The sequence below is a fragment of the Haliotis rubra genome, unplaced genomic scaffold (assembly GCF_003918875.1).
Source record: "Haliotis rubra isolate DU_JTF1 unplaced genomic scaffold, ASM391887v1 Scf1089, whole genome shotgun sequence".
Classification (NCBI taxonomy): domain Eukaryota; kingdom Metazoa; phylum Mollusca; class Gastropoda; order Lepetellida; family Haliotidae; genus Haliotis; species Haliotis rubra.
In genome coordinates, this window is record NW_025764991.1 from 187,600 (window position 1) to 206,052 (window position 18,453).

The following is an 18,453-nucleotide window of genomic DNA, read 5'->3' on the forward strand; positions in this document are numbered from 1 at the left end:
TTAATACTAAACAGTGTGACAGACAAAATACTGCCTTGTGGAACACCCTGATCCTGATTGTAATGTTCAGACAGAGTAGAACCCGCTCGGACTTGAAATTGTCTGTCATTTAAAAAGTTGAATATAAATTGAGGCAAACGGCCTCGTAATTCAAAGTCATGTAAATCTTTTAATATCCCATGTTTCCATGTCGTGTCGTATGCTTTTTTCAAATCGAAAAAGATAGACACTGCATGTTGTCTATTAATTATTGCATTCTTCACAAAAGATTCTAAATGATCGATTGTACTTCTGTTTTTACGGAAACCACATTGTATATCTGTTATGAGGTGATTGGTTTCCAAGTACCAAACAAGTCGATTATTTATCATGCGTTCCATGGTCTTGCAAACACAGCTAGTTAGTGAAATTGGTCTATAATTCGAGGGATCAGTATGATCGCGTCCAGGTTTAGGGATGGGCACAATTATAGCATCGCGCCACGAGGAAGGAAAATTTCCAGATGTCCAAATGTCATCCAAAATATGTAAAAGTGTCTCCAAACATGAATCCGGTAAGTGCTTTAGTAGTTGATAATGGATACCATCAGCTCCTGAAGCAGTATCGCGAGCCTGGTCAAGAGCAGTGTGAAGTTCATGTATCGAAAAGGTTTCGCTATAATCCTCCCCATTATCTGAAGTAAAATTAAGAGATTTCTTTTCTTGTTGTTTTTTGATAAATAATTGATTCCCATCTTTCAGATGGTGAATGCTAGATTTAGAACCCTTACCTTTGATTTTCTGGATCATGTTCCATACCTTTGACATTGGCGTGCGTGAATTTATTTTTGAAACATAATTTTGCCAAGACTGTCGTTTGTTTTGTTTAAAAGTACGCCTTGCTTTAGCGTTTAAAATTTTGAACTTATTTAAACTGTGAACCATAGGAAGGCGACGGAAATACTGTTCAGCTTTCTTCTTGGCCTTCCTAGCTTGTTTGCAGTCAGCGAGTAGTAGAGGTAATGATTGTCCTGGACCAGTTCCAACAAAAGCCTTTGCAAAGCCTTATTTCCCAAATAAGGCTTTGGTCGGACCCTTAGCTCTTGCTACCATTACCCCTACTGCTTTCCCAACCTATAAAAATTTCAAGCAAAATGTCCCCGGCAGCCACAATTCCCAAAGGGAGAAATAGAAATGTATTGCGCTTCCTCCCTTGGGAATTGTGCCGGCTGCCTTTCTCTCACCATGAGAGTGCCCCACTCCGGGATACCTTACCGAATCACCTCACATCACACAAAGTTGCAAGGAATCCACTGAGGCAACGGCGGGATACGAACCCACATGTATAGCTCGCGCAAACTATACATAATGGGTCGCACCACTCAACCGATTGAGCTACCGGGGGACTTAACTGGAGTATCTCGGTTTAATGGGTCTATCCTGGGATTGCACCATTGCATCATCGCTATGCCGTGTTGACAGGAGGTAACACTGTGCCGTACGGTACGATCAATAATTCTTCTCTCACAAACCCCCTACCTGGCCCATCCCTCAAGTAGTACAAGTTCGGCTCGTCTGCTTTGATGTCCACTTTATCTATGTTGTAAGTTTTGACTGACCATATAGGATCGGTGGCTCGCTTACGGCTATCACCCTCGTGTTCCCCCGGCTGGTATAAATATCTCACTAGGGCCCTGTCTGGTATCTGTTTCTCCTTCCCACGCAATGGAGCAGCCGACTCTGACACTATTGATTTTAATTTGATAGCGTCTGCCGGTTTCTTACCGGTGAGACGGGTGACCTCATGGTTGATTGCCGACACCACCTTGGGTAACCTCGTGACCCATCCAGTCGATCGTTTTCCCGGGGTGGCCATCTCCCTAGCATACTGATGTCCGAATAAGCGCTCAGCCAAAGTCCTATTGAATCTCTCAACTATGGCTTGGCTGCGATGGGCTCCGGCCGTGCCACGCCTGACCTTTGTATCGTGTTTGGCTAGCAGTTGTGACACAGCACCCATGAACTCCCGCCCTGGGTCAACTTGCAGCTCTGTTGGCCACGTCAGCGGACTGCGTTTGTATATGCGTTCGAATCCTCTGGCTACCTGGGCAGAATCTTTCGTGGTCAAGGGCTCGGCTTCCTTGTAGCGACTGGCTACGTCCACTACGGTTAAGGCATACTTGTACCTCTTGTCGTGGGGTAGGAACAGTAGGTCTGCCTGGTGAACGCTATTGGGTATGTTAATACCGAACCTCCTTCTAGGCACGTAGCGTGGTGGCGGTAAATAGATCTGCCACAGGGCTTGTTTTTCAAGCCACGCTTTGGCTTCCTCCGGGGGTACTCGCGCCATTTTAGCCAGCTTATCTACAGTGCTAGCTCCTTTCCAGTACCCACGCGGGCTATAGTAAATAGTCTCAAACTTTCTCTGGTTCCGTGACATGTCACCCCGACAGGGTATTTATTTATACCTATGTTCTTGGTTCAATTTTCTCATGCCCGTACGCGTACGTGTTTATCCCATCAATAGCTATCCAACGTTTAGTATCCATAGGCGACAGGGACGTCTTGTTTATTGTCAGTCCGTATATCTTATGGCCATCACTTCTAAGTGTGTTCATTTTATGCCTAAAGGTACGGGTCTTGAACAGGGCTTCCTTGAATCTGGTGTGTTTGATGTGTTGTTTAACCACGTACTTCTTAACACCCTTAGCCTTCTGGATCTCCCCATTGTCGGCTTTCAGTATTGAGTACATCTTAGGCCTCAACCCTATGTACTCGGCTATGGGCGTGCCAGCACACTCGTCCTTCATCTTACCTAGAACCTTTTTATTCACCGTGCTGTGTATGGCATGATCCTTGGGGTAGTCGCTGGTGTCGTACAAATCGAGGTGTTTTTTCATGTCCTCGTACACGTCCTCGGTTCGAATCTCCATCAGCAGGGAATCCGTGTCAGTGTACAGCACTTCACACCTGTCGCCGTACTGTTTCTTGAGCTCGTTGTAGTAAAAGTCGTACATCAGGTGTTTGGATAAATCGAGGATGCTCATCCCCACGTAAACAGGCCGGTTGAATTTTATGTGACTTTTCTTCATGTGTAAGGCAACTAGATCATCGGTGAATATTTTGCTACGGTTGAATGCCGGACTGGCTATCAGTCTCCTGAGCTTGTCTTCCTCATTCGACCGAACCAGCTTCACGGTCACGCGTTTCCTCAGGTTTTCCATAGTCTTACCGAACACCGAGTTGTTCATGAGCTTGTAGAGATTTTTCTCAAAGTCACTGGTGGCAAGCTTTCGGAGGTCTGTGTTCATTCTGATGTAAGGCTCCATCCATGGGCTCTGGTCGAACACGAGCACCCTGTGTATTTTGGTCAGCCTCATACCCAACGACAGGTACAGCTGTAGGTTGCGATAGTGAACGATGTACTTGGTCTTATTCATTAAATTGGGCACGAGTTTTTCAACGTCTGTCACACGCCCACCTAACAAGTTATGTTGGTACTCAGACATCCAGTCTGGGTTAACCCTCATACGTTCGGGGGCCAGGGGGTAGCTGTTGTGTGATGTGTGTAATGCCTTGGGGTACTCCAAGTCAACCTCGAGGATATAACCTTTGTTAGAATCTGACGCGATGCTCATAACATCAACATGTGACGCCCATTCGAATCCCCCTGTGGGTAGATACTGGCTCATGGCCCAGCCGTACAGGTTGTTGGCGTCGAGGTAGAGAATGTGATTGGTTGGCTTGTTAGGGTCGTAGCCCTTCACGTATTGATTATTTGCTTTCGCGTATCGTTTGGCTGCCATGGAGATCCCACCTCGCAAGCCTTTCTCAATGAATAGGTGCATGTCATAATCCGTAAGCAATTCCAACTTAACTCCGGTCTTTTTAAGCAAGGCATCCCACGACAGACCTGGGCTGGTGTAATACCATGTGGGGTCGAGTTTATACTGCTTGAAACATGTCCGCCTAAACGTCTCAAACTCGTCGGCTAACAGCAGTACATCCGCCCTCAAGTACAGATCGTGATAGTCACCCAGGTTTTTACAACCTAGTTTATTCCATACATTAATAGCGTGTGAGTAATCGTCTTGGGATATTTCCGAGTCGGTCAGATTGCTGTAAAATTCTCTGATGGGGGGTAGTCTGGTCTCGGTGAACTTGGGCCAACTATCCATGTACTCATAGGGGTACACACCCTTCCTCATAAGCAGGGGTCTAGTCTCGGAGTCTGTGTATCGATCGGTAATAGGGAAGGTATCGTTGGCCTTGACCAGACTGTCTAATGAAGACAGCAGAAATTGTACTGAATCTATGAACCTAAGGCCGTTTAAGCTGAAGGAGATGTATCTCTCCATGTTGTTGGGGATGCACGTTATATTGCCATCGATTTTCGCGATGGCCTGCATGATTAAGTGAGAGTCGTACCCTCTCAAGTTGTGAAAGACAACGGGAATGTTTATTGTCTTAGGGTTGATTCTAAGCTTAAGGTTACACGCGCTGTGAGCGGCGCCTCTATACTTACCGGTTACGTGACAGTGATCTCTTACCGAATCACCGTTAAGTGGTGAGTCACACACGTGACAATTAGTGCTACAGGCGTGAGCTAGCCTGTCGGCTCGGGTCATACGCATGGGAGCGACTCTATACAACGCATTCCTAATAATTTTTTTCTTCCTCCTGCAAACACTTTAGAAACCTTTCAGCCGCGTCAGGGCCCCTATACACTACCGGAGCTTTCGTTTCCCCGTCACAACGGACGACAACGTATCCAAACCCACAGGCTTCATGCTCCTGTGTTTTGAGTGTGGTTGGGGTACCCCCAACAACCCCGCCTGTGGGGATATCCCCAACAACCTTAATAGGTTTAACCAAGGCTTCAAAGTCGGCGTATATGATATAAGGCACAGACATTTGGTTCTTGTGGTTGTCGAATTTTAGGATATTGTCACCTTCCTTAGGCATATCAACGCGTATGGCTGTCTGCCCCACACCTTGGCAATCCTCCCGGTGGGATTCTAATAAATCAGCTCGGCTGAAACCGTGTAGGCATCGCACACAAAAGTGTTTTTTCCCAACGTGCTTCGACTGGTCGTGCAACAACCGGCTGAGATGTTTTATCCACGTGTAGTGATACTTTTCACCTCGTTGGATCATAAATATATTGATAACTTGGTGGGGTTCCCCCAGTTGGGGTTCCCCCCAACGGGCTGACTCTGTGTACTATTGTTGTGTTACCTTCGTGCCCAAAGACATTTATAGCTAGATTATTCTGTTTTTCTATTTTAGTTATCTGGGATATGGGGGTGGGTTCATCTATACCATCCCAGTTGAGCCCATCATCTTGGGGATAGCTAGAAAGCCTGTCTGAATGAGTGTCAGCTGGAAACAAGGCTGACCTGATAGCTACCCTCAGGCAATCGTCTCCTCTATTCTTGACGTTGACCATGGCATGTTTTTTCCTATAGTAGGGAGGCAAGTCTAGGTATGACCCGCCTCTGAACGGCACGTAGTTAGCTATGTCTAGATAGACATTATCGATTTTATCTACAGCCCACCCGGACCCCAAGTGTGTGTAGCGTTCTAGGTATTCTCGTATCTGCTGAAAACTGGTATCGATCGATGCGTTAATGGTCTCTGTATGCATGACAACCTCTTGCCTACCTCTGAAGTAAGGCTGAACGTACTCAGTGACCCCTCCCCCTACCTGCTTATCGAGCGACATTTTAACTGTGATCTGGAACTTGATACTTCCCAGACTGTTTAGTTCCTGATTTATTTTATCAGCTATCAGTGGCTTAATATCTGTAATGTCTATGTTCCTATCAACATGCATGCGCCAACCTCTCAAATAGTTACCTACAGCGCGCTCAGTGCGCACGAACTGTAGGTCAATAGCTCTATTCTGCCGTAACAGTTCTACAAGCTGTGGTTTACTCATTCGGGAATACCCCCCTAACCCCAAATCACGAACTTCGGTTTTTAATTGTTTTACAGTGGGAGGTTTTGCTACGGGGGCATGTGATAACAATGCGTTTAACCCGGCTCTCCCCAGGTTTGAATAACCTGTGAACCCAAGCTGTTTTGCTTGAGCTTTTAATTGTTTTACTGTGAGAGGGGTTTCTAAACCTAGTAATCTCAACAAGGCTGGCTTCTGCATTCTAGAATACCCTATCACACCTCTCTGTCTGGCGATTTGCTTAAGCTCGCGTATAGTAGTCATAATTGCGTACACACCTAAGAGAATTAATGTCTAATTGGACCACAGTAAAGGGAGGTAACTCCTAAAAAATATAGTGAGGCCGTTTCAATCCAGTACTTACACTGTTGGATATAGTATTCCTTGAAGTTGTGTAGGTATTCCTGTATACTTGTAAAACAATTTATCTGGTGTTGAGTCGTGATGTCCCCCCTCACATGTGAAGGGGCGAGTATACTTAACACCCTCTTTAATCCATACCACTTCCAATATTACCTGAAATCTGACGCGTCCCCATAAGTTCAGTTCATCTTTGAGTATGTTTTTAACCAGAGATTCGATGTCCCTGGGGTCAATTTCCACAAACATAGCTATACGTATGTGTGTATAATCTCTAATTGGGTCACTACACTGTTATCTTGAGAAGCCGCCTACGTTCTTTTATGTAGGCCTTTTTGTTCTCGTAGATGAGGTGATGTCTGACTACGTTCGCTCCGTGAGCTTTACATAGACAGTAGTGCCCTTTCACCCCGATACCACACACAGAACACGTGTAGTTCGGGCTTCCCATGTGGAAACAACAGTACCCCTCTGTCCTACATCTCTTATCACAGGGTTCGTTCTTCCCCATAAGTATGTATTCGCATCGGTATGGAGCAGGTCTCATGTTTAGCATACTTATATGAGTACTTAGTCTAATTGTTTCGCAACCAACGCAGTCGCCGCTATACCCAGCCCTATGAAGGCCAGTTCACGGTCCATTTGTCCCTTGGATGGTGTGTAGTACTGAGCGAGTGTGGGTTTATTGAGTGGTTCCAATCGTTTACCAGTTAATAAGAAGTATTCTCTCGCTGCGTCGTCGACATCGTGGAATGTTTGAACGGCATGGTTTTCACGCCTGAGTTGTTCGTTAATGTAATCGATCCTCTGGAGGCGTTGTTTAGCGTACTCGGCCTGTGCTGCCTGTAATTTCTCAATAGCGAGATCGTGCCGTTTTCTTTCGGCTTGTATTTCAGCCGCGTGTGACTCTCGTAGTTTCGAAAAGAGGAAATTACTCCCGGAAAATGCCAGGGCATTCACTAACGCACCACCGACCATCATAGCTATCGTGGCCATCCTATATTTATTTCATAATATCTTCAGGTATTATCCCTTGTTTTACTAGGATGTCTTTTGTGGCCATCGCCATACCAAGGTTCATTATTAGCATACCCATATCCTGCAGGTTGAAATCTAGCTTGATAGTCGGTTGTTTAAGCACCATTTTGGTCAACCGAGCGTATCCTACGGCTAGACTGGCGACCACTGTGGCGTGGTATGCGTCGTTGACGAACGTTTTCCCCTCAGACATTATGTATATGATATAAAAATATATATTTTATTGCATGATATGCGGGTTGACCTTTAATTCCGGGAGCTCCCTGGGATCCCTGTGAGGGAGACCCTCACTGCGTCGTGTATATAACCACGAGATAGCCACGGCAGCAGTTGCGCATACAACCAACAATAATCGAGACGGGTGGGTCACCTTAATAATTTTATGTTGGTTACACCACCGTTTTTTACCGGCAGCTACTCTCTTAGGATTCTTCTGCCTGGTGACTGTAGGGGGTTGGGGTTCCACCTCCAGTTGTTGGGGTGGGGTCTCCTCGGGAGGGTTCACCGTCTCCTCTGAAGGGGTCTGGGTCTGTGCAGCATCCATCTATACTATTATTATTATTTTTCCTCTCAAATTGACAATGCTTTGCCGTGATAATCGCCGCCGTCACCGGGGCTAACAACATACCGTATTTGTGGTACAGATCGCAGCTAATAGAGCTCAAGGCCTGTTCGATAAAAGGGTCTTTCTCGAGGTCTTCCCACAAGTAAAGTCGGCGCTCCGGGGGGATGGGAAGGAAGTATGATACAATACCAGTGTATATCTGGGTCATAGCCGATCCTATTGTCTTTGTCATTTCTGAACCTAGTCTAGCCTCGTATTTAGCGTACAGTTTATCTATTTCTTCGGCTGACATTTTGTGAATTTTATCCGGAGTGTACTCCCCAAAGTAATGTTTGGCTTTGCCACCAACAGCCAACGCCACCAGTTTCTCTCGCTTATCATCGTCCACCTGTGGTGATTGGGGTACCAACAATTGTTCGAGCAATTCCTCACACTCCATCCTATAATGTGATAAGTAAGTTTTAGTTTTAACAATATAATATACGATATAAGCGAAACACAGAGAAATAAAGGTTAAGTTGCACACGACAAACACTTCAAATACCATAGCTATAACTAAATGCTAAGTATTTATACTAAGCATTGCTAAGCTTTGCTAAGCATTTGCTAAGCATTGCTAAGCTTTGCTAAGCTAAAACACCCTATAGGCCACGGGTTGGTCGGTCTTGAGCACGAGCTTAGCGTGTTTAGTTTCAGCGAGCTGTTTCTTCACCCGCTCCCCGCTTCTAATTTGCTCATCACATCGTTCTCTCTCAAACACTCCTCGAACGAATCCCTGTCCTTGCAGTGAAATAAGGCCACCCATCGCGTCTGCTCCCTGAGGTCTTTCAACACCGAGTTGAACTTCTGCGTTAGCACCCAGACGCTGTGATTTGCGTGTCGACCGGAGAAGGCCAGGTACGATAGCATGTCTCTCTTTTTTGTTATCTCGCGATTAGCGCTGCAGTCGTCCAGTATGAACAACGTCGACTCCCCTTTAAATTTCATATGGTAAGCTTTCAACCAGTCCTGTAGACGTGGCCCCGGATCGACTCTGTGTACGTCCGGGTCCGTCATCACCCAAGGTCTTTCCGTGTACGTTTTATTCATGCTCAGAGTAGGGCACATGATAACGATGTGGTCGAACACATCCCTGTAGTACCCTCCAACATATCCAACACGAAAACGGTCTTCCCACAGCCAGTCTGCCCGCACACTATGGCGCAGTGTGGGTCGCGGGGCAAATCAGTAGATGGCTTGCACGAATCTCCCATTGTCTATATTAAGTTGCGCCATCCATAATTACGCATAGATATAATTTCAACTTGCCAGCTGGTTGAGCCTTCTTGGTAATCTGGATAGTAATCCCTCACTACCGTTGTCTATACGGGCGTCCGCTACTGTGTAGTTTATCGCCATCCGTGGATCGCATGTCCAACCACAGCTGCACTTGTTGGTTAAGTATTCACCGATTTGCACGGATGATAGGTCCAGGTCTTTGGCTATGTATGGATGTTTGCTCGGCAGCTTTTTATCTCATCCCACTGCTGGTATGCCCTCATACCATGACTGAACAGCTGGTTGGGCACGCCCTCGATGGTCACTTCCACCTTTTCAATCTCGGGTTGAAAACTTCGCTGTCCCTCCGAACGGCTCGTAATCCTCCACTGGGACGATCAGGATGCCTTTCATCGATCGCTACCGCACGCTCAGGTTGATATTCCACACAGTGTCGCTCTTATCCCGCACGATAGGATCTATGCCTCAGTATGCGATCGTACAGGATGGCCACATTCCCCGAAAGTACTGGTTTCAACCTGCCTGGCTAGCTCGGGTTAGTGACCATGTCGAACTCCAGAGAGATGTTGTCTATGGTATAACTAGCCTCATCACCGTTCGGGCGACGCACTACTTTGCTGTAGTCGCTAAACGCTAGCTCGTATTCAAGCCTATCACCCAGCTGCCTGGTAAAACGGCGCTGTTCCGTGAGAGCAACTCGAAGTCGAGCGCACGCAGAACCTGTTCCCGTGACGCTTTGAGCGATGGCCTTTTCACCGTCCGTGATCTTAGATAACTGGTCTGCCGTGAAGGCATACCCAATGCGCGACCTGGTCGATTTGTTGATGCCCTGGTACACGCCATTGACGCGTTCTCCTCGCTTTTCCAGAGGTCCCTGTAGCAGTGAAACACGTCGCTGTCGTCGATGCTCAACACCTCGTTACCGGTGATCTTGATGGTGGTTTTCTTGATGATGGCTCGACCTACGTTCCACACTAGCTCGCGTTTGTCGTTGTCGGAGGTCAACGTGAGGTTGAATGCCAGTCGAACAGTGCCTGGTACGATGAGGTCATTCGCGCGCCAAGGTTTGGAAATCTAACCAGCAGCGTTTGATTCTGGTCTATCTTGCTGGGGTTGTTTGTGATGGTCACCGACTGACGCACGGCTTTGACACCTAGGGGCTCTCTCGATCTTCTGAAAGGATCTAGTTTTCTACCGTACATTGTTATATAAATGAAATATATAAGTTTTAATACTAAATAATGGCTGAAGGCGGTTATGAGGAAATACCTATGGAGGATATGTGGGATGATAATACCCAGGATGAAACCTCGTTCCCCTTAAGTACTGAACTTGTACAGTCGGCCGTCGATGATTATTACAACGCAGTTGAAAACAAAGACAACATCAAGCCGTTGGGGAGGGACTATTCCAAGTTTATGGTCGATAAGAAGGGCACGCTGCGATTGAAGGCTTACCCGTGGGCTGATATCATAAAAAAAGACGGGAAGCCATATGCTTTGTCAACACTCACAAGTCGCCCTGGTGGGAGTCAACTGCTCCGTGGGGAACTAGGCTTCATAGATTACGGTGGCGCACGGTCTAAGCTTCCCCCGAAGGTCGTCCAAGATCTGCAAGTAGCCAGGGCCAATACTGGGGATGCTAAAGAAACATCGGACAGTATCGAAAAAATATTGGCTACGTACCATGACAAACCCTTGCCTGGGCTCGAATTTCCCCTGAGGGAACTGCGAGGTTTAGACGAAGCCTTGAAACATGTACGTGGAGAACTCTTTAACAACATGGGGAAACTGAACGAAGTCGATGAGCGCATCGCTCGCGAGAAAATAAAACTCACCGAAACTGAAGACGATGATATGAAACGCCGTATCGAGGAGAGAATAAAAAACTTGGAAGACGAGAGACGGACTCGGTTGGAATCCGCTTCCTCGAACCGGGAAGCCCTCCGATCGCAGATCAGCCGAGTACGGGAAACCATCGATCGAGTTCTAAATGAAGACACCACGCTAGCCGACAGGATTCGGACCCTGTTCCGGGAGCAAGGGATCACCATCGCCAGCATTCTGACTGCATTGGGCTTCATCATATCAACCCTGGTGGTGTCATTGACAGGGGTACACCCACGCATGCACCAAGTGGCGGCACACCACCAAGTGGTAACTGGATAAAAACTCGGGAGGCCCTGGCTAAACTGGCTGGTAAGGCCGCCGAAGCCCTGCCCGCATCCTGGGTAGCATCGTCTCGTGGTTGCTGAGCGCTCTGGCTAAAACTGCCACGTGGCTTAGTCAAAACCTGTGGGCAGCCATCGTCGCCGTGGCGGGTCTGGTGTACGTAGCGGCTAAGGAATTTTTAACCAAATGAGCCCCAAAGCTACCCCACCAACCACCATAGCTGTTTTACGATCGATGTGCTGCTGAACGTGTGGGGGTGACCCCACAGGGGCTGTAGGTGTGTGTGTTGAACCCTAGGCTCCGGGTGGCGCTACTATACCCGTTTCACCGGTCGTGGGTGGTGGGACGTGGGGACGTTGACATCGAGGTTGACGCCCAACTTTTGACCCGCCGTGGCTATGACTATTTCGTTGTTGTAGCCCACCACTTTTTTTACTCTCAGTTGCATATCGCTCGGAGCCATGTACAGTCCCACGTCGAACACGTAGTCGACTTTCGACCTGGCATATTCCAACACGTCTTGGTAGCGTTTGATGGCACTCGGGAGATCAACTGGAGCATTAATAGCATCCTCAACGTTGACAACGAACTGTTTCTGAGCGTCGTAAGCAGTCCCCTTACCTAGGATATTGGAACGCGTTTGCGTCTGCGCACCCAACAGCGCCCACACGTACGTTCGAATCGAGTCGTTCAACCTGATTACCCCGGCACGAGTAAACCCTTCGACGTGTCCAGCATGAACTTTTTCCAGTCATCCGCTGCCCCCTGCTCGAACCTCCAGACTCTGTAATCCTTGCTGTTGTCGAAAGCCATGTAACGGTCATCCCACTCGTTTGTTGTGATATGATATGACTTGTATCCCCATTCTTTCAACTTCTCGCTGGCTTCCACGAGGGGCATATTGTGAACGATGGGGATACCCAACCCGTGGTTCGGTCCCGGCAAACGCCAATCCGTCTTCGTGTTTAGTTCGAATTCATTGCAAATACGTTCGTAGGCCCGTCTATCGTACTGGTTGTTTACTGCATTCCACGCCTTTTCTTGTGGGAGCGGGGCGCTGATCTCTTTGAGGATACGCCTGACCTGGTAGTACACGTGAAACGTGAACACAGACTGACTCAGTGGGCCACGCCGAGTGTCGGTCAATGCCACACCACACCCCGTTGTAGCGCACCACACGGCGAAGTTGAGTTGATTCTGCCAGAACTGCATCGGGTTGTTGAACCAAGCGTGAACTACCTTAGCGTTAGTCACCGAAAACTTATACTGACCGAACACATCTATGAACTGGGTGTTGAAATACAACCCATCAGCGACCACGATCTTCATGTGGGGGAAATCTACGTCCAGTTTAGGGTAAAACACTCCAGGGGAGTACATTTTAAAACTATTATATAATGAGTTTATATACTCTAACATGTACATAACACTTCCAGGAATAACGAGCGGCGAGGCCGTTCAGCTGACGCACGCGATCGATAACACGTCGGGTCAACTCGAAGTCGCGACTGTGCGATATCACCTACCTACCACGATGGACTAACATCAACGCTAGCAACAATAAACTGTTCGTAGGTGGCGCTAGCAACAAGATAATTGACGGTTACTACAGCGCAGTTCTCTAAGCGACGAGGTCTTCAAACCCCTGGGAGCCGAACTCAAGATGAACGACTCAAACGGTACAGTGGTGTTAATCAACAACGGAAGAAACTCCTTGAGGCTCGGTCGACCACTGGCGAGGACACTCGGTATACAGCCTGACGAGATAAAACCAACGACTACCACCACAGGCACAAAGTTACCCGACCTAGTACCGTACCGAGAGCTGTGCATTCATCTCAGCCAGGTTAGCACAACGGACAACATTCAAGGGGGTCACCCTTCCACTATACTGAGAGCCGTACCGGTGAAAACGGAGAAATACAACGACGGCAGAACCGAGTCGTTTTCACCGCGGCAGTATAAGAGGTTAACCCAGGGCAACATCCCTGAGCTGATAATATCGGTGTTAGATATAAATCATAATCTCGTGAATATAGGATACCTCAGCGTAACGCTGCACATAAAATGACCAGCGCACAAGGTCCTGGAATGAAGTTGAAAAAATGCACCAATGTGGGGATCTCCGACCTCGGGGACACACGCGGATTCGACGACCCCGGAGTAGATGGTAAATTGTACGCCTTGCAACTGAAAACAGCATTTACAAACGCGTTGAAGTCCCTCCAATGGTACTAGCAATCTAAGTGATATGGTAGATACCTCAGGAGCGGTCGTCAGCACTAAGTACACCCTTGTCAACACCGGTGATGATAACTGGATGATATACCCATCGTTCGGGGGCAAACTGTTCGACTTAGACGATGTTGAGAGCACTACCATCGCCCGAAACAAGCCATATACGCTAGTCTTCACTGAAGATGACAAGTGGGTGTTATTACCCGATAAAGCCGACTGGTTTCTCAACATTAGGCTCGGCTCCCCCTATGTGTTCACGGATAACAAAGACAACCACCTAAACAAAGTCGTAAACAACGGAATCCTGCTCGTGCCTTACGTTCCGATTCAGAGACGTAGCGTAGTCATCAGCCCACTCGCCAGTATGGCAGCCCACATGCTATCGAGTAAAGCGGGCATGCAAAACGTGGTATTGCAGTTGGTGTCTGAATTCGAAGGCGTGGTCAGGATCCTGGAGAGTCTACCGGCGAACTCAACACTGGTCATCCAAGTCTACCTAGGGGAACCATCGCGGGATGATGTAGAGATCGTGAAGGGGGTCAAACTCCGGTGGGGAAAACAACAACAGTATAACGTTTGCAACGTTTACGTGCGGGTGGGTGTCGACTCCAAAACCAGTCTGCAGGGTGTCACCGTGGTCGTGGAAGACACGATATCACTAACCAAGATATTCCTACCCGACAACATACACTTCATGGGGGTGAAGTGCACCCCTGAACTATTATCAGAAAACCAGTTGGAAATTATATCGTAATAGTATTATAGCAATGTCTTGGCTTCACCCCAACACTACGTTTAACGACTTAGGGGACACGGAGGGATTCGATCAGCCTGGTGAGGAAGGCACCTTATACATCCTACACTTGAAAGACAACGTGTATAGGCGGGTGTCGTTATCGGATTTTAAAGAGCCTGAATGGTTAGTCAACTTAACCCTCACCTCACCTTATATCTCCTTGAAACAAAATAATACTATCTCCGAGATTAGGAACAACGGCATGATTATAGGATCGTTCGTTCCGGAATCTAGTGTACAAGTCATACCAATACCAGACCACTCGGGCAACATGTTAGCTTCCAGTGGGACGGTGAAGACAGAGATCAAATTACTCGATTACCAAGAGGTCTTTAGAAATGTCGCGGAAAACTTCACATTCCTCATAGACGTCTATCTCGGGGATATAAGTTTGACTGCGCGTTATATTAAAATTATAGATGATATGCTGATAGGTTGGGAAGCCAGGTGTAATAACCAACGTTGTCGTATTATTAAGGTATCGGGACACAGACCTTTAGCAAGCCTTGATGGGGTTCGTCTCCTTAATGGAAGTAGAGCTGAGACCCCGCTTTTTTACACACACGTTAATCTAAGTATTGTCGGCTTTAAGTACATTAATCAAAGGTTGAATGAAACCCAATTAAAATATATTATGGGATTGAGCTATATCCCTGAACTAGTACCAGAACACTAGTTGGAAATTATATCGTAATAGTATTATAGCAATGACTAGTCATCGACCCAACACTACGCTTAACGACCTTTGGGACACGGATGGGTTCGATCAACCTGGTGAGGAAGGTGGCTCATACGTCCTACACTTGAAAGACAACGTGTATAGGCGGGCAGCAATGGTTGATCATCTACCCAAAATCACTCTCGGGGATCTAGGGGGGTGTAGAGGGATTCGATCAACCTGGCGAGAATGACACCTCGTACGTCCTACGCTTGATAGACAACGTGTATACGCGGATGAAAATGGACCATTGGCTCCTGCACAAACACTTTAGAGGACCCAAATGGTTGCTCGATATAACCCTCACCACACCTTACGTTTCTTTTCGTAATCATGGATCTAGGGAGATCGATGAAATTAAGAACAGCGGTATCTTGCTTGGGGGGTTTATATCCAGCGGCCCTGAAAAAATTAGAATTTCCCAAATCCCAGATCACCTGGTTTACATGTTAGATGCAACCGGGGGGGGAATGCACGGTTATCATTTAATATATACTCTAACCTACCACCATTGCCTAGGCTTATGCCTCCAGGCTCCACATTAATCGTAACACTCTTTTTAAAAAATACCCGTGGGTCCTCATGGTACCTTTTATCTGGGGTGCTAATAAAACCATCTATTCAGGCCACTAAAGGCAGCTATTGTAGTCTCGTTATACGACAGGATGGTGAGGGGTTGCTGCCCCCCTTTTACAGCTCCTGTATATTTAGAAGTTCCCCAATTTTACCTATTGACCTTTCCTCTATTGAGATACCCGAGAACGTAGGCGTTATAAACTTCAAGTACGTTGATCAGTTAATAACCGATCCCCAATTAAAAAATATTTTATCAGATATATTATAGACATACAGAATGGGGCTATACCCAGGCATAGATGAAGTAGCGAAGACCCTGGAAACCGTAGACGGGTTCCGCTTGAGGCAGTTATGCGATGTAAAACGTCAACTAGAACAAGACCGCGATAAGCGGAAAGCACTATATAAGAAGTGCCATAGAGCTTTCAATGCCGTGGACGGGACCGATACTACCCTTATGGCAGCCAGCATGGGCCTAGGGGTGGCAGGTGTTGGGTTGTTAGCTACCATCGTGGCCGCACCTATAGTGATGGGGCTCGAAATAACAGCTGGGGTGACAGGGGTGTTGGGGTTGGGGCTTAAGCTTGTATCCCGCAGACTGCATCGTAAAGCATTGAAACACTGACGAAATCAGGGTTCTGGCCGAAGCAAAGCTGAACACGGTGAGTGAGCGTATTTCCACGGCACTCACTGACAGTAAGATCTCAGAGGAGGAATTTCGTTCAATCCTCTCTGAACTCACAAAATATGACAAAATGAAACAAGAGATTCGATCCAAGTCTCGTAAGTCTGCTATCAGCGAGGACGAGAAAAAAAAGTATATAGAACAGGGGATACAAAAAGCCCGGCAAGCTTTTATAACGAACACCAAAGAGATCATAGGCGATTCACATTAAACTGTTTCATCGAGGCCAACGTGACATAGAGGCACGTGGACATAGATAAAACGAACCTACCTTGTACTACTTGAGGGATGGACCAGGCAGACAGGAATTATTGATTCCAGACAACGTGTCACGTGATGCGTGGGTGCGCATGATCTACCCGTTAAACTGACCTACTTCAGCTAAGTCCGCGGTATAGTCTGCGCAAGCTGTGTATGTGGGTTCGTATCCCGCCGTTGTCTCTGCAACTTTGTGTGATGTGAGAGAAAGGCAGCCGGCACAATTCCCAAGGGAGGAAGCGCAATACATTTCTATTTCTCCCTTTGGGAATTGTGGCTGCCGGGGACATTTTACTTGAAATTTTTATAGGTTGGGAAAGCAGTAGGGGTAATGGTAGCAAGAGCTAAGGGTCCGACCAAAGCCTTATTTGGGGAATAAGGCTTTGCAGAGGCTTTTGTTGGAACTGGTCCAGGACAATCATTACCTCTACTACTCAGCGTTAAACCATGGTTTACGTATGTGTGGATTGGAAGAGGACTTCGGAACACATTCATCAGCTATTTTAAGAAGTTCGTTAGAGATGAGTGTTACATAGTCGGGAACATCAAGAAAAGCACCAGGTGTTAGTTTAGTAGAACAACGAAATTCATACAAATCCCTGTGGGCTTTAGCAAAGTTCCATCGTGATGATGGAGGAACATCAGAAGGTGTCACAGATTTCAATATGGTAGGAAAATGGTAACTTCCACAGAGGTCATCGTGAACTGACCATTCAAATTCACTCAGTAAATTAGAGTCAACAATGCATAAATCCAGACAAGGGTAAGTTCCAGTCCCTGGATGTAGATATGTATGAGAACCATCATTAAATATGCACAAATCATTGTTTGAGAAAAACTCCTCCAAGATTTTACCCTTTGTATTGATGTTATTACTACCCCAAAGCGGGTTATGGCCATTTAAATCTCCCATGATGACACAGGGCTTTAGTAGCTGGTCATATAATGCTTGAAGACCAACCTGTCGGAGACAGAACGAAGGTGGAACATATAAAGAACACAGGGTAAAAACGATATTTAGGGTAACTCGCACAGCAACAGCCTGGTATTAAGAGGAAACAGGGCTGTGAATGACGCCCTGCCTCACCATAACAGAAGATCCTCCAGAAGCTATATCACCCGGAGGAGAGAAGTGATGGTATGAGTTGTAATATCTCAAGTCAAAATTATCTGTAACTTTAAGGAAGGTTTCCTGTAAGCAAAAAGCTGATGGTTTTAGATCTTGTAATAATAGCTGAAGATCATTAAAGTTATTACGAAGTCCTCTACAATTCCATTGAAGTAAATTAGTGGAGGAAGTCATGGTGGTTCAATGGGAGATCGAGCACGGGGAGAAGGACCTCTTCGCTGATCTGACAGCGATGGAGTGACCTCCATGTCCAGAGGTTCAAAGGTGTTGTGAACCTCTACAGGGACGGATAAAGGGGGAGCCACTTCTAAGTGTTTAAGTGCCCCAATTTCTTTTTTTTAAGTTGTTTCCGTTCTTTGTTCGTGAGACGTTTAGGTTTGGTTACTGGTGCTGTCTGGGTTTCAGGGTCTGAAAGAATTTGAGGTGCTGGCAAATTCTTGGAGTCTGATGGAGTGTCAGACAATGCTGGAAGCGGAAGGTCTGCTTCAATATCAGTATCTGTCTGAGTGGCAGCACCATTTCCGGTACCAGAAACGCTGTACAAAACAGTTTGGTCGTCTGAGACCCAGGTGATTGCAGTTTGACAGCCCTGATCAACCTTTGGGCAAGGAGTAGAAACAGCTGCTGCGTACGTTTTAGTAGAAGACAAGCGACTATTAACTGGTAATAATTTCTTTGCTTCATTGAAGGATATATTGTTGGTG

The 18,453-nt window shown here is 46.8% G+C and overlaps 2 protein-coding genes across 2 annotated transcripts in view; both read right to left on the reverse strand.

Moving 5' to 3' along the window:
• The window catches only part of LOC124282357 (uncharacterized oxidoreductase MexAM1_META1p0182-like), a 108,143-nt gene that overhangs the window by 23,063 nt on the left and 66,627 nt on the right, over nt 1–18,453 (reverse strand). The window lies entirely within an intron of this gene.
• LOC124282371 (uncharacterized oxidoreductase MexAM1_META1p0182-like) overlaps nt 1–18,453 on the reverse strand; it is a 50,433-nt gene that overhangs the window by 8,863 nt on the left and 23,117 nt on the right. Inside the window, exon 10 of the mRNA XM_046718349.1 lies at nt 1,511–1,513. The gene's annotated coding sequence lies outside the window, so the exon portion shown is untranslated. The remainder of the gene's footprint in view (nt 1–1,510; nt 1,514–18,453) is intronic.